At 46.3% G+C, this 9,443-nt stretch overlaps 1 non-coding gene across 1 annotated transcript; it reads left to right on the forward strand.

Annotated features, from left to right (window-relative positions):
- Window positions 1-8,306: 8,306 nt before the first annotated feature.
- On the forward strand, window positions 8,307-8,380 carry Trnas-cga (transfer RNA serine (anticodon CGA)). The gene has a single exon. It is a non-coding gene; the product is annotated as a tRNA-Ser (tRNA).
- Window positions 8,381-9,443: the final 1,063 nt, after the last annotated feature.

Consider the following 9,443-nt stretch of genomic DNA (forward strand, 5'->3'; position numbering starts at 1 on the left):
GAGGAGATACTAATGCATTCATGCCAGAATTGACAGGACTCTGAAAACAACCAGATTTAGAGATATTCAGCCCCGGTTCCTGCTAGTGACTTGTTGGAAATGAGCGCCATCTCCTGGTCACAGAAACACCATAAAGATAATCATTTCACCGTCATTTCATTCAAGTCCATGTGTCGGAATGTCTTTCTCCAGTACTCCTCATTAACTGATGAGATTAAAAATGTACCTGGAAGTTCTATAATTTTATTTCTCATCCAACTGGATTATAAGAACACCCTGAAGATCCAGGAAATGAAAAAAATGAGCATAAGTGTCCATATATTCTTAATTTCAGTAGTATATTATATACTTTATGTAAAACATAGCCATTCCTTCAATCAATTCTTCAGCAAATGCATATTGAATTTATTGCATTTCTGTTATGGGCCACACATGGTGTAAGGGGATGGTGGATAATGAGAGCAGTTTGAGAAAATTATATTTGAATGAGACTTAAGGATGTAAGGAGGTTGAGCATGCTGGGATTCAGATGACCAGGTCATGGGGAACAACCAGGGCAAAGTCCCTGCATAGTGAGAACCTATTTCACAAACCTCTTTGGAAATTACCAAGGAGTTTCTACTGGTAAAACCCAGTTCCGAAGATCCAGAATGGAGTCCAGGAACCACACTTTCATAAGTCCCATAGATGACTCTGGTGTAGGCCATCCAGAATGGGGTCCAGGAACCACACTTTCATAAGCCCCATAGATGACTCTGGTGTAGGCCATCTGAAGGCCACACTTGGAGAAAAAAATTTGCAATGCAGCATAAAAGCAGAAGTGACCCTACCTCAAGGTCACCCTCCACCAGAAGCAAAGAGTAGGATCTGGCCTGAGAAGCTGCAGACAGAACCCATGATTTCAAATTTTCCCATAGTAGCCCCTGGAATCCCGGCAGGCAGAGAAAGGGGGATGACGGAAGCCCACTCATGACGACAAGCAAGGCGGGTTCAGTGATTCCATTGATGTCCATCAGGGTCACCTGGAGGGGCTCATTCAAAATGCAGACGACTGGCCTCACCTAGAATGGTCTCCACAGCAGAATCTCCACCAGGGTTTGTAAGTGTGCACTATGATTAAGAAAACAAAGGGCGCGGGCGACGTTGACTCACGTGGTCTATCATTTGGAGGCCCCAAGACTGCCTGTGCTTTCCTCTCCGTCCTCGCTCTTCTCTCCTCGATCCCTCCCTCGGCTGGGTACTAGTTTCTGGCAGCGCAGAGCTGACTCCTCCATCACGCCTGCTGTCCGTCACTGTCTCCTGAGACTGGAAGGGGACGAAGCAGCACCACTTCCATGCAGGGAGGGGTCCCTCAGGACCTCAGCAACCCTGCTGGGTAGAGAGCATGAGGCAAGCATTCACTGCAGTTATTGCTCTCATAAAAGAGTGTGAAAAACAGTGCTCAAGAATTTTGATAGTTAAAGGGAAAAAATTATAGACCCATGCTTTTAGAAAGGTAAGAAGGGCTGCATTATGCACCTGATGCTCCCGGTGACTAAAACACTTTTCACTCACGGCAACATGTGAAAATATGTCCCAAATGAAAGGCCCAGATCAGATACAGCCTCCAACCTGGCCTCTCCCAGAGCCCTCTGTCTATAAACAACCCTGCTGCTTGGAGCTCAGCATTCCATCACATGCAGTTAGGCTACCAGTCCAACACCTGGGTGTTGCCCTTCTTTGTTGATGCTCTTGCTGTTTGACCCCCCAGTGCACTGTGTTGACGGGCTGCCTCCTGCCTCTGAGCACAGGAGGGCTGCCATGTGCCTTAGGAAGAAAATCCATGTCAACAAGCCTCATCCAGACACATGCAGGGCAGTGCTCTTGGCCAAGTTCAATGTTGATGAATCAACAAGATACATACAGAAAAGGGGAGGAAATGCACAGAGTAGGGTGTCTGGGCCTCACCCCCACTGGGGACCCATAAAGCTCTGAGCTGCAATAGTTTCTGTACTGCACACCCATGACACTCAGTGTGCATTGTATACAGCAGGCAGTAATAAGCACTGGGTGAATTGGGCACATAACCTCTTTTACTCTGAGCTCCACCCACTGCTGAGAAAAAATTTTGTAAAAGAACTGTAGTCCAAACAAGAGTGTCTGAGTTGTGTTCCTGTCCAGCCACCTTCCAGAACATGGTCTTTCCAAACCTCAGTCATTCTGCTGTAGAGATTCTAGTAAAGGCCAGAACGGGGATCCCTGCCCCAATCCATAGTCACCACGAAAACTGCAAGTGGAAGCCACCAACTTCTCCTCCTTCTAGAACATGAACCCCTAAGAACCTGTGGTGGAGTTTCAATCATTTCACCTCCGACTCTAACAGTCTGTGACCAGCTGAGGGCTGGGCTTGTCCCTGAGAATCCCCAACTCCAGGGCTAGACTTAGAGACAGTCACAGGGCAGTTCTTCCAGTTACAGTTCACACTGGTTCTTCACAGATTCCACATTTACAAGTCTGTCTTCTTGCTCAAACGTGCTTGTAACGTCTAAAGACTGACAGGGATTTCAGCATCCTTCATGGGCAAGTTGGGAAGCGTGAACACTCGGAGTCTGTCAGGGTGTCTGCTTCCCGCTGAGGTCCAGGAAGGTTCACTCTGTTTTCTCCTTTCAGCTCTTATATACTAAATGTGTCTTTTTGGTGATCTATTTTCATATTTTTTCATGTTTTTAAACATTTTTCTGCTTTTTCTTGGTGATTTTGCTGTTTGGAATGGTCCTCAAGCATGGTGCCCAAGTACTACCCAGTGCTCCTGAGGTAGGTCATGTGCCCTACAGAGGAAGTCCTTGTCCTAGGTCAGCCTGTCAGGCTCAAGTGAATGAATCAACAACACAGCATGTCCAGGAACAGGAACAGGAAAGTCCACATGTGAGACCACTCCAGAGGGGCTAAGGGACAGATGGGCAATGAGATGACAACCAATTTTTTTAAAGGAAAGAAAAGAAAGCAGGTGGGCAGCACTGCTCTGAGGCAGAAAGTCAAAGAATTTGTAGTCCAGGGCCCGGAAGGCCTTACGCCCTTCCTGGAGAATGGGGCTGACTCAGGAGTCAAAAGAAGATCCGAGGAGAGGATGTTAAACCCGCAGGTGAGGAAGTTCCTGCTTGTACGCGTTCTCTCAAACCCCTGAGATGACGTAAGAACCCGGCATGCAACAGAAGCAGGTGTCTGAGCCACGGCCATTCTAGATCAGACAATAGGCTGCCACCTGCTGGGCAGGTGGGGCACATTGTCTGAGAATCTGGGAACCAGTTCACCGCACCCACCTGTAGACTCCTAAGCCACAACCAAAGGGTTATCGTAAGACGTCGAGCTTGGAGTGGTTTGTTACGCAGCCTTAATGTGGTAATAATAGGTAAGGGACACAAATGCTGGGAAACTTTGTGGGATTTCTTTAGTGTTTTCTCTCAGGTATCCTAGGGAGACTAAAAATGAGACAAGAAACAACTTCACTTCCTAAGTATTCTATGTCTTGAGTTTGTTTCTGTCAGAGCTGAACTTTCAGAATCAGCCCTCACTCTCAGGGCTGCGTTGCAGCTGAGACCCCAGATAACACACCACCTTCCAGAGGAGGGGGATGGTGATTTCATCCTCACGATCTGACAGCAGCTTATATGTTCCGGAAGTTAGTATCAGTGCATGTATCCGTCTTCCAAAGAAGACCCACAGCACTCGTTCCTCTGACAGCACCTGTTCACCATCCACACGTGAAGCCCCAGGACATTTTCACCTCTGACAGTGGCAAACTAAAGGAGTCCAATTGTGTTCTTTGAATGCGTGCCATAAGTTTAAAATTGAGTAATTATCCATGCCTGCTTCCCTTCTGCTAGAAGTTTAGCAAATGCCCCAGTTTTATGATGTAATTTTAGTGAAATTAGACTTGAACATCTCAAAGTTGTGTAATTAATTATACTCAGCTTCAGCAAAGATCACTAATTAATTCCAGCTACCAGCAAGACACCTGGCGGTGTCAGTTACGTATTATGGGTGGCCTCATGGGGCCTAACTATGAAAACGAATTAGATCTTCATCTTTAAAAATATATATATATTAAACCCTCTGTTCAGTTAAAACCAGGCCACTTACACTTAGCCCTCAGTTGAGTGCTGAATGGTCGGTGTCAACTTAATACTCACTGCAAACCTTGGGTGTTACAGTAGAAAATGTAATTAAGATCAAAAATGTGTTGTGTGTTTCTAAATGATCACTGTGTGACCTTTTAATGGCACCTTAGAGCGTTTGGAACAGTGTGGCCGGAGGTTCACCTAATTCTCTCCCTCTGTTTGATTCACTCCCTGTGAACTGGTTAGGGACTCACATCTTACCAAGTCAAAGCTCAACCCAGAAAAGTGACAAAGCTGGACTTTGAGGTGTGGTTCTGATGTCAAGGACATTGGGAGGGTAGGGCTGAGGAAGGAGGACCTCATGGAGGATGTGGGGCTTGGAAGCAGGAGCGAGAGTTGGGAAAGCAGAGGGGAGTCAGTCGTCCCCCGAGAGACCACGAGGAGGCAGGGAGACCCAGGGCGCGCATGCTGGCCTCCTGTCTACACTACATTCCCTGGATTCAAGCTCATACCCAGAGCCAGTGCTCACCTCCCCTGTTGGAAGACAATGAGGAGACTGAACCCGTCCCCTGCGTTTGCACACACCTGTGTTTGCCATCGATATCTGGGGAGGATTCAAAGCCGGAGCCTCTGTGTCATTCAATAGGCAAGGCTCTGGGAAAGGCTGGCAGACGCTTTGTTCTCTCCAGTGTCCATTCCATCTGCCTGAGAGCCCGGTCCTTCTCTCGTCCCTGGAGGAGAACTCTGGCACACGGCACATCTTTGACAGTGATGCCCACAGAAAGGAGTGTCCTCACATCACTTCCCCACGGGAGGACGGTCTCGCCGTGATAATTAAACCGACTCCTCCAGAGTATTTGTGAGAACCCCAAACTCTCATCCAAGTGTGAGGCCTCCTCACTCCCTTGTGCAGGGACAGCCCGGGGCATGCCCAGGTGACCCACTTCTTCTAAGTAGGCCCCAGCTCCTGCCGTTTCCATGGCCACCCAACCGTCCATTATGAACCCACCAGTGGATTAATCCACAGATGAGCTTAGAGCTCTCGTGATCCAATCATGTCCCCAAAACCCCACTACTGAACATCGACATGCTGAGGACCAGGTTTTCAACACCCGAGGCTTCAGGGGACATTCCAGACCCAAACTATAACAAAGGACTAAAATATACATACACATATGCACACATGCAGGTGCATGTGTGTGCCTCGTGGACATGTATGTGTACGTGTGTGTATACATGTGTGGACGGGGATGTGACAGGCACCTGAAGATACAGAGAGAGACGTGTTAAGGTTTGGCTTCTCCTCTGCCAGCTGTTCCTGCTCTCACAGGCCACTGCTTCAGGCCTCCAAGGGTTGAATCCAGGGCTAGGGGAAAGGGATCAGCAAAGGTCCTGTTGGGCTCTGACCTGACGGTGAAACTTCGGGGCCTGGCAAATGTGGCTGCCTCTCTGGTGAGGTGTTTCTGTGGGCTTTTTGTTGATCCTCCTTTCCTCTCTGGGACAAGAAGGGAGGGTGATGCTTAACGCATCTCAACAATTCTCTCCAGTCCTCCAACATGCCCTCCTCAGTCCTTGGAGACTGGAGATGAGTGCTGTCTTGCCTTAGTGAACGCGGTGTCACTGTCTCGTCACAAGTCCCACACAGATGCTCTGCACCCTGGCTTTGGGTAACAGGATCCCTGCGTGTGTGGTACTGATCTCATCTGGAGAAACTGACAGGGATCCTATTTAACAGCTTGCTCCCCACTGATGCGCTTCAAGGAGGACTGGCGTGGAGGCTAGGAGTGACACACACTTCACACTGTATGTCTGTATGCACGCACTACTGAGTGTGCTAATAGTGCACTATTAGTGCAATAGTGTATACTATTTATCTTTCAAAGAAAAAGAAGCTTTACAAAGAATGAACTATACAAGGGAAAATTCATCAGATGCATGTGTAATTTGTTTTAAATTTTAAGTTAAAATGGTCAACTTTTGAAAAGGCAACTGTAAAAAAGTTTTTAAGTATAGATAAAACTGTCTTAACTGTGTAAAAATAAATGTACAAAATAAAATTCCAGAATTCTAAGAAATTATGATATTCAGGTTATGATTTTCTGTTAGTTTTTTTCCTAAAGGTAAGAGTTTTTCATTTTTGTAGATTTCCTAATGAAGATAGTTCATTTGATCATTTTTATACTTACTAGAAATTTCTAAAAGTTATTAGATAAAATTTTTTGTTCTTATGTCTAGAAAAATCTAGGTTAAAAAAAAAAAAAGTATTCATCATCTGAGATAGATCCAGGCTACTCCATCACCCAAGGGCCACATCGGAATATCTAGGGCAGAGTCAGTCATCCAAGAGTGACTTCATTCTGAAGTGATTATCCATGACAAGATGGTGGCCTCTCCCACTGGGCCTGAAGGCAGACGGCTGCTCCGCTCCACCAGGACAGCCTTGGTGCAGTCACTGCGGAGCGTCTGACTGAATCCCCTGGGTCCTGCAAGGCTGTCCCACAAACGAGTCATGAGCAAATTAACATCTGATTCCAACTCTCAATGCCAGCTCCTCCAATCTGGGAAAGTTTGTCACATGATGAACAACACCAGGACTTCGGTAAAATTCCACTCGAGCTGTTCTCTCCAAAACATTGACTGGGAAGAAGAATACCAAACTAGATCTGGGAAAGAATGTTTTTATACAAAAAATTATTTACAACTTCTTTCTAGGAAGAAATTAGAATCTTTGATAAAAGTGGTGAAGTGATTTTTAAGGGAAACTTTTATAGGGCTGAGAAGTAAATGATCTTTCACCAATAATTATTTTTCTTAAGTCTAACTTGACAACAACTATTTAACCATTTATGTTTTTCAATAAAATAGCCCTATCAATATGGGAGGTTTCTGAAGCAAATTCTTTGAAATAAAATATAAAGCTCATAAATGGAGTGTTTAGAAACTATTTTTAACAAGCCTTAACTTCTCCGCAAGAATCCCTTTGAATCGTGTTTATGCAGAGTGCTTGCGATGCAGAGAAGAGTGAGCAATTTGCTGTACCAGGGGACCAACTTTGTTTGGGTTGAGAAGCACCATCAGTTATTTAGTAACTGAAGAATAAAAATAACTGAAAGAGAAGGAAAGAAAGAGGGGGGGAAAAAGGAACAAGAAAGGGAAGAAGCAAATTTTTCCTGCTCCAAGAAACCCTGGTTTCCGCTTCTTTACAGAAGTCCACACCCTAATCGAGAGCACAGAATGATGGGAAAGTATGAGCAAAGAGGAAAGTAGTGGGTGGTCAGAGAAGTTCCTGGAGCCAAATCACAGAGGGCCCCAGAAGCCTGTCCGGTCCTGGGCTCTGTCAGTCCTGGTGGAGAAAAACTGCAAAGGAGCAATGTGGAGTCAGGGAGGCCAGTGAGGAGGCTGGGACACAGGCCCGTGAGAGGCCAAGGTGTCTGGACACAGGGACAACTGGAGTCAGGAGAAGCGGTGCCTTGTGTTGTGCAGGTAGACAGACTGGCCTGTGTCGTGATGTGTCCTTCTGACCAGGGCTTCACTCTCGGTTTCAAGGTGGCTTTTCAACCTCTAACACACGAGTGCTTTGCCGCAGGAGCCCTGAGAAACGCTGCGTTTCTACTTTGCTTGGCCTGGCTTTTTGTGTGTGGCTTGTGTTCACTTGAAACCGCTCGAGGGATTCCATGTCAAGAGCTGTTCTGTCCCTCGCTCCCGGGTGTAGCATTCCTTTGTGTCTTAATAAGGTTTCAGTCACTCTTTGAAATAATAAGAAGAAGAAGAGCCACCACCACTAACATGGCTGGAGGCCCAATGTTCTAAGCAGTGCCGGCCACCCAGGAGGTGGGCATTTATTAGCCCCAACTGACAATGAAGAAATGGGCACAGGGAGTTAAAGAACGTGGGTCAGGGGGTCAGTCAGTCCACAGGAACTCGGCCTCAGAGCCAGTCCTCCAGGCTGGGCCTATGTCCTTAACCTCACCCCTGCCACTCCTAACAAACCTAAGCACCTACTTGTGATTTTGAAAGAGGGAAAATCATAAACCAAAAATGTATAAACAAGTTATAATTTGAACTTGATCATGGAGAGCTTGATAGACAAAACTACCATGTATCTTTTGGTTTTTGAACTGTTTCTGAAACTGGTTTTTTTTTTTTTTTTTGGTGTGTGTGTGTGTGTTTATGCCCATCACATTTGAAATTTAAAATGTGCCAGAGGACTGGGGTTGTAGCTCAGTTGGTAGAGTGTGTGCCTCGAAAGCACAAGGTCCTGGGTTCAATCTCCAGCGCCGCAAAAAATTAAGTTTAAAACTTAATAAAAACAATTATAAAAATAAATAAATAAATAAAAAATAAAATAAAGTATGCCAGAATCCTTTTCTGGTCTGAAAGAATCCACTGGAATCTGCTCAATTGTGTTAACAGCTCCTGTGGCCTCAGCCCTTGGGGATGTAGTGGGGACCATTGCCTCCATTTTGGGGTTAGAGCTCCTAATTCCATCTTTATCATGTTGCTGCCTAAAGCTTAAAAGTCACACCCAGGACACCAGCCCCAGAGCAGGAAGGCAAGTCTCACATGGACAGGGAAGACAGGGTGAATGGTAGGATTTTACCACCAGCATGGTCATTTAGGGCAGTTAATTTGCTATGTAGAAGGCCAGCTGCCACCACAGCATGGTGCCATGGGATAGAAATCAAAACAGAACCATAGAGAACAACCCTGGATTTTAGAGCCAAACCACTTTGATTTTCAGTCCTGCATGTTACCGTGGATCCCACAATCTCTTTCCCTGGGTGCTTTCATGTATGAATTTTCCAAAGAAAGTCACTTCAAGAGAACTGAGTTGTGGAGATGACGCAGAAGCCACCATGTGGGGAGGTCTTGAAGAGCAGACATGAGGGTTCATAAGCTCCTGTGGGACCCGCTTGGCTTGCCAGACATGGTGGCTCCTCACGTGCCGGAGAGCAGAGGTTTCCCCACGTGCCTGGCAGGTTCAGTATGAAGTCATTCTCTCTCCTGTCCTCCATCTGCACACATTTCGAGCCATCTCCTTCGGCTCCTCTGACATCCAGTGTCTTGTCCCAAACAAGAAGTCAGGCTTCCCCTGACCGAAGTCAGACTGATACATGAAGCTCAAATGATAACACCGGCAGAAAGTGGTTGATATCAAGAAATGGGCATTCGTGAACTAGCGTGGAAACTCGGAAGGCCAAGAGGAGATATCGGAGGGAGTGACCCATGGGTATCGAATCAGGGATTTGTATCACTGAGTCCCTTCTGCCTTTGCCTCTCAGGAGACAATCCCTACTTCTCAAACTCCAAAAGTGACAAAGAGTTAGGAGCAAGTTCATGAGGAAT

The sequence above is a fragment of the Sciurus carolinensis genome, chromosome 13 (assembly GCF_902686445.1).
Source record: "Sciurus carolinensis chromosome 13, mSciCar1.2, whole genome shotgun sequence".
Lineage (NCBI taxonomy): Eukaryota > Metazoa > Chordata > Mammalia > Rodentia > Sciuridae > Sciurus > Sciurus carolinensis.